At 42.9% G+C, this 7,368-nt stretch overlaps 1 long non-coding RNA gene across 1 annotated transcript; it reads right to left on the bottom strand.

Annotated features, from left to right (window-relative positions):
• Window positions 1–796: 796 nt before the first annotated feature.
• LOC121818533 (uncharacterized) lies at window positions 797–5,548 on the bottom strand. Its single transcript, XR_006058502.2, has 4 exons — window positions 5,281–5,548; window positions 3,071–3,141; window positions 1,218–1,328; window positions 797–942 (listed from the first exon to the last, which is right to left on the bottom strand). It is a non-coding gene; the product is annotated as an uncharacterized LOC121818533 (long non-coding RNA).
• Window positions 5,549–7,368: the final 1,820 nt, after the last annotated feature.

The following is a 7,368-nucleotide window of genomic DNA, read 5'->3' as shown; positions in this document are numbered from 1 at the left end:
TATCAGAATAACTTGCCACATCAGAATAAGATCTGTATATTAGATAACAAAATTGTATCAGTGTTAATTTCCTGGTTTTCATTATTGTGTGATTATACAAAAGAATGTACAAAGGTATTTAGTGGTAATAGGTATCATGCCTCAAATTTATTTTCAAATATTTCAGAATGGATATTGAGAGAGAAATGTGAAGCAAATGCACTAAAATATTAACATTTGGGAAATTGGGATGAAGAGCATTCAGGAATTCTTTGTAATAATCTTGCAACTTCTCTGTAAGACAGAAATTCTGTCAAAATGAAAAAAAAAAAAAACCAAAAAAAATTTAAAGCACCTATGCAGGTTTATCTTGGGAAGTTTCCCTGTCTTCTGCCTCTTACACCTTTCTAGGCCCAGGCATGGAATTGGTTATTTTTCCAAGATGCCCTGGTTTGTTTTGGTGGAAAGATGGCATTATAAACTATAACGTGTATACTAAATGTACATACTAGTGCAGTCCATCTTGGATGCCAGTTTTAGAAAACAATTTTAGTGGATTATCCTAGAAAAGATACATTTTGCTTCCTTTTAAGGCATGTGTTTATACTGATCTTTCAAATTCAGTTCTAACACTATTGTGTTATTTCTTAAATTATTTTCTATAATTATTTCCATTTCTTTTATGCTGAAACAAAATCTTGATTTTTAACAAAATAAATATTATTGCTAATAGTTTTTACCTAACTATAAAAAGAAAGTGATTCTGAAACAATAATACCATTAATACAAACGGTAAGATGATAGGGACTTGCCTGGTTGTACGTGGTTAAGAATCCGCCTGCCAGTGCAGGGGACACAGGTCCAGCCTATGATCCAGGATAATTCCACATGTCCCATACCCCACAGGGCAACTAAGCTTGTGTGCCACAACTACTGAAGCCCAAGTGCCCTAGATCCCATGCTCTGCAACAAGAGGAAAAACCGTGCTGAGAAGCCCATGAACCACAGCAAAGAGTAGCCCAGCTCTTCACAACTAGAGAAAGCCTGAGTGCAGCAACAAAAACCCAGCATAGCTGAGAATAAATAATATATATATATATTTAAAAGAGATGATAGGATGAAGTTCACAATTTTCTTTCACTTGTTATTATACATCTCACTATGAATACATTGCCAGCTTGTTTTGGCCTACAATCATTCACAATCACTCATTTCTTAACATGTTATAAAACACTTACCTAATGTGTGATTTTTTGTTCCTTTTCAATTTGAGGTTGTTCATATTCCTTTGGTGACATTCTCAGGTTTTAGAAGAATTTTAGCTTTATTTCAGAGAAGAACAAAAGTCCCTTAAGAGACAGGAGGGGAAAAGTCAGCTACTGAATCTGTAAAGTTCTGTGTATAAATTTCATTCAAGCCACCATCACCAGTAACCAAATGATGATATGTTTAAGATTCAAATGCATAAGTCCCAGCAGGGCAAACCAATTCTGCCTTTAATATTCTATAAAGTATTAATATGTTATTATATTTAAGTTCCTGTGGAATTAAATCTGTAAAAACAAAAATTACTTCACATGTAAAGGCCAAGTTGCTCCGAGTTACACTTACTTAAGTCTCAGAATCATTGCAACTTGTTAGACTCAAATTATTTGATAAAGCAGTTGCTCTATCCTCTATCCTAGGCTTAGCCTGAGGATGAAGCTGCTTCATGTTGGCTATTTCTAGTTTCCAGCTATGAAGATCAAATCTTCCAGGTATTGAGTCCATTATTTCCAGAGTGGTTCTTCCAAAATGTTTTGAGACTTTAGAGATAATGCCTTGAAGGCTCAAACTTATTATGAGGCAACCTGATGTACGGGATCTTGGAGTCTCAGGGGATAGTTAACTAGAGGCTCCTAAGGGTTCAGAACAGGGAGGATATAGGGGATTTGGGGAGCAGAGAAGGAGAGAAGCCTAACTGCCCTGATTTATGCTCTAGTCAAGTGTAGGGTAGGGTGGAGACCAGAGGATAGTCTTGGGGGCCATTTTCCAGAATTTTAAAGGTACTTGAGTTGTCCACTTAGACTTTTTCCTTGAGTTTCTCAGTGAGGTCTTGGGTAGTAAGCTTCATCTCCCCCAACTACATACACACACACCCCATCAATCCATCTAGGCAAGAAAAGCATTTTCCATGATTTTCCTTAGATGTTTCAAGATCTGTTGAAGATTTCTGAGACTTCTGTTTATCTATTCCAAATTTTAAAATATTTCACATTTGGTGACCATTATCATCCAGCATGGATAAGCACAGGTAGGACTCCCTTTTACAATCTTTATTGCAGTATAGTTGACTTATAATGCTGTGCTGGTTTCAAGTGTACAGCAAAGTGACACATATATTCATTTTCAGCTTTTTTTCCATTACAGATTATTACAAGATATTGAGTATAGTTCCCCGTGTAATTTGTGCACTGGGTATGTCCATAGTAAGTAGTTTGGCTTCAGTGATGCAAGCCAGAAACCATTCTTTTTACAGATTTCACAGAATATACATGAGGTGGAGTAACACAGAGGTTATCTGGGTGTGGGAAAAGGGAGAAGCCATTTTTCCCCCTCCTTTAGAGGACAAAGCTTTTTGACATGAATGTGGTGCAGGATTGTTGCTGTTGTTTAATCACTCAGTCGTGTCTGACTGTTTGCAACCCCATGGACTATATAGCCCACCAGGCTCCTCTGTCCATGGAATTCTCCAGGCAAGACTATTGGAGCGAGTTGCCATTTCCTTTTCCAGGGGATCTTTCCGACCCAGGGATCAAACCCGCGTCTCCTGCATTGCAGGCAGACTCTTTACTGCTATGCCACCAGGGAAGCCCTGGTGCACGATTAGAGCCCAGTTAAGGCAGCCCAGAGGGTGAGACGGTTGGATGGCATCACCCGCTCAACGGACACTTGAGTTTGAGCAAGCTCCAGGGGTTGGTGATGGATAGGAAAGCCTGGCATGCTGCAGTCCATGGGACTGCAAAGAGTCAGACATGACTGAGCAACTGAACTGAACTGAAGGCAGCCCTGGAGAGTGGGAAGGTAGCGGAAAACAGAAACAAGACTTTACCTTGCCACTGTTTCTCATCCGGCAATTTCTTCAGCTAGATCTTGATAGGGATTGCTCCAAGTCTCCCAAGACTGAAACAAATTTTAAATGTGAAAATTAAACCATCAAGCCAAAATTTCAGAATAAGGGAGTGACTTGCTAGCCTACTTGGTATCTTCAAATGGTAACTGTTATTTTAACATTCAAGCTGGTTTTAGAAAAGGCAGAGGAGCCAGAGATCAAATTGCTAACATCCGCTGGATCATCACAAAAGGAAGAGAGTTCCAGAAAAACATCTATTTCTGCTTTATTGACTATGCCAAAGCTTTTGACTGGGTGGATCATAATAAACTGTGGAAAATTATCTGAAAGAGATGGAAATACCAGACCACCTGACCTGCCTCTTGAGAAGTCTGTATGCAGGTCAGGAAGCAACAGTTAAAACTGGACATGGAACAACAGACTGGTTCCAAATAGGAAAAGGAGTATGCCAAGGCTGTATATTGTCACCCTACTTATTTAACTTATATGCAGAGTACATCATGAGAAATGCTGGGCTGGAAGAAGCACAGGCTGCAATCAAGATTGCCGGGAGAAATATCTATAACCTCAGATATGCAGATGACACCACCCTTATGGCAGAAAGTGAAGAAGAACTAAAGAGCCTCTTGATGAAAGTGAAAGAGGAGAGTGAAAAAGTTGGCTCAACATTCAGGAAACGAAGATAATGGCATCCGGTCCCATCACTTCATGGCAAAAAGATGGGGAAACAGTGGAAACAGTGGCTGACTTTAATTTTGGGGGTCCAAAATCACTGCAGATGGTGACTGCAGCCATGAAATTAAAAGACGCTTACTCCTTGGAAGGAAAGTTATGACCAACCTAGATAGCATATTGAAAAGCAGAGACATCACTTTGTCAACAAAGGTCCATCTAGTCAAAGCTATTGTTTTTCCAGTGGTCATGTATGGATGCAAGAGTTGGACTGTGAAGAAAGCGGAGGGCTGAAGAATTGATGCTTTTGAATTGTGGTTTTAGAGAAGACTCTTGAGAGTCCCTTGGACTGCCAGGAGATCCAACTAGTCCATCCTAAAGGAGATCAGTCCTGGGTGTTCATTGGAAGGACTGATGTTGAAGCTGAAACTCCAATACTTTGGCCACCTGCTGCAAAGAGCTAACTCATTTGAAAAGATCCTGATGCTGGGAAAGATTGAGGGCAGGAGGAGAAGGGGACGACAGAGGATGAAATGGTTGGATGGCATCACTGACTCAAAGGACATGAGTTTGGGTAAACAGGGAGTTAGTGATGGACAGGGAGGCCTGGGGTGCTGCGATCCATGGGGTCACAACTGAGCGACTAAACTGAACTGAAGCCAAGTTCCTTGAGCTGCTTGTTAAGGGACTCTTTATGGGAACTAACTTTCTGTGTGATAAGGCTTCTTTTTCCTCCCTCCACCCCCAGGAGCTTTTGTTCCTTCTCAGGGCAGAACAGGGCCAGTGCTTGCCAGCACTTTCATTGTGCAAGAAACCTTTTCTCAAGACACTTCTATCTGTGGGAAAATTGTATAATAAATAAATCCAAAATGTGTGCTCTATGACTGGCACCCCCAGGTAGACAGGACCCCAGCTGTGTCCTGGGGCTATTGTCTGCCTGTGAGGCTGATATGGGGCTAGTGTTGGCCTGGTGGTGGGCAAGGCAGAGTCCTGACATAACTAGGGGACTGACAGCGGCCTAGGGCAACTGCAGCCTGCTGGCTGCTTGCCTCGGGGGTTCCCAGGACTGGGGCAGATGGGCTGGTGGGGGGGCTGGGTCCCAGCTGCTAAAAAATTTAGAGGAAGGACTCTAAAATTGTGCCAGTCAGCACCTTTGTCCTCACGGTAGAAAGAACTCCGCAAAAGGTTGCTGCCAACATCTATGTTGCCAGGAGTTTTGGTTGCTTCCAGCACCTCTCCAAGATCAGTGGGTGGGTCTAGCCCAGGCTCCCTTTAAAGGACTGCTTCTGCCCTGGATCTTGGAGTGTGCAAGCTCCCTTTTAGAGCAGAGTCTGTTTTCTGTAGCACTCTGGCCTTCCTGAAAGTTAGCCCTGCTGGCCTTCAAAGCCAGGAATTCTAGGGGGTTCATCTTCTCCACGCAGGATGGGGCTAAGGAACACAATGTGGGGCTTGGACCCTTCAGTCCTTCATGAGAATCCTTCCAATTGTGATTATCTTCCTGTTTGTGGGTTGCTTACCTGGAAGTGTGGGTCTTAACTACACCATGCCTTTGCTGCTCCTGGCCTCTTATTGTGGATCCTCTTTTATATCTTCAGTTGTAGATCTTTTCTGTTAGTCTTCAGGTTGTTCTCATCCACAGTTGCTCTGTAAATAGTTGTAATTCTGGTGTGCCCATGGGAGGTGAGCTCAGAGTCTTCCTACTCCACCATCTTGGCAATTTCCCTCTTCCTGTCCTTCCTAGTTGCAGCTCCCAAACCAGCTCCTGGTGAAGGGGATCAAAAATGCACTGGGAAAGGCAACCTCGAGCATGTGGTCTTTCAGCCACGTACGGATGGGCTCTCCTAAGAGCCCATACACCTGTGCTGCGTTTATCATCTTGCATGGGAATAGAGCTCCCTGTTTCAGACCCTCCATGTGCTCCTTTGTTTTTCTTAAGTGCCTGTGTCGGTGCCCTCAGCACACTCTCAGCTTTCTGTAAGTCAGAGCCCACCTGTGTGGGGTTAGAGTCTGGGTCCTTCTACTGCAGCACAAAATAGAGGGCGTGTAGCCACGCTCCCTGAGTTGGTTGCTAAGTGGATCAGCTGGCCCTGGGGCCTGCCACATTGCTAGGAGGTGGATCTTATGCATGTTTTCTCTCCTCTTGCTATGAATAAATGCTGTGTCACTTGAGCTTGGTGTGTGCGTTGTCTGTTCTCAGTGACTTCAAATCACGCACTGGTTTCTTCTCTGGGTGACATGACTGCCCTTTAGCCTTGGCCCCACTCATGTTATACACTAACCTGCAGCAAAGCCTGAGCACCCAGTGGTCACCCAGGTGCTATGATAACCTGAATAATGGCCCCTCAAAGATGTTCACACCCTAATCCTCAGAAACTGTGAGTATCTTACTTTAAATGGTAAGAGTGACTTTGCAATGGTATTAAATTAAGGATCTTGAGTTAAGGAAATGCCTGTGGATTATCCAGGTGGGCCAATGCAATCACAGGGTTTAACAAGAGAGGCAAAAAAGGGTGAGAGTTGTGAAGATGTGATGACAGACAGAGGGAGGAAAAGAGATGTGATGAGAGGCCACAAGTCAAAAAAGGCAGATAGACTCTGGCTGCTAGAAAAAGCTACACATTCCCTCCTACAGTCTCAAGGAAGAACTGGTCCTGCCACCATCTTGATTTTAGGTCAGTGAGATTGACTTTGAACTTCTGACCTCCAGAAATGCGAGATAATAAATTTGTGCTGTTTAAAGACATGAAATGTGTGGCAGCAAAAGGATGCTAATAAAGACAGCTGACAATCAGACCCAAGAACTATCTTTCCAGCAGGCAATTCGCAGGCAGGAAGAAGGGCGCTAAAATGTATTGAGTGTTCTAGTACATGCTAAGTGAAACGGTACACATAACACATGTGTTCCGCTTGGTATGACTGTGTAACAAGCAGGGACTTGGAGAAATCAAGTAGCCTAGGACCTGAGAGGAGTCCAGCTCCAGCCCTGCTGGGTGGATTTGCATTTCTGAATTTCATTGTACCTTATGGCAAAATGCTGGTACTAACCTTGCAGTGTTGTTTTGAGCATAAGACTATATCTAAAGCACTTATGATAGAGTATTACTAATATTACTATTATTGTTATTATCACAACAGCAAAGCATGGTGTCCACATGGCTCCTGTTAGTGTCAATAAGGCCACATCTCGGTTTTAAATAGTCCCTCTTTGTTTCCTGGTTCACTGGCTACTCCTTGTTACCATGGCCTGTCCCTGTGGCCCTGGCTCCACTATAACACTGCAGGTGGTAGTTGCTTTTTACTCTCCTCTTAAAGACAGAGGCCGCAAAGATAGTCCCCTCTACCCAACCCACTGGAAATATGGAATTTCACTACTTGTTGTTTAGAGGGTGCTTGGGCAAGAGCAAATTATGCGTAGATAATGGTATTTACAAGGCCTTTACAGTTTTCTGAGCTGCTTCCCCATTTTTTTTAATGGAATATTCTTTTCTTAATTAAAAAATATTTACTTGACTGCACCATGTCTTAGTTGTAGCCCATGGGTCCTTTAGCTGTGGCATGTGGGATCCACTTTCCTGACCAGAATCAAAGCTGGGCAGCCTGCATTG

This window comes from Ovis aries, chromosome 1 (genome assembly GCF_016772045.2).
Source record: "Ovis aries strain OAR_USU_Benz2616 breed Rambouillet chromosome 1, ARS-UI_Ramb_v3.0, whole genome shotgun sequence".
NCBI lineage: Eukaryota > Metazoa > Chordata > Mammalia > Artiodactyla > Bovidae > Ovis > Ovis aries.
Note: the sequence above shows the minus strand (reverse complement) of the source record. Positions and strands in the feature narration are given on the sequence as shown.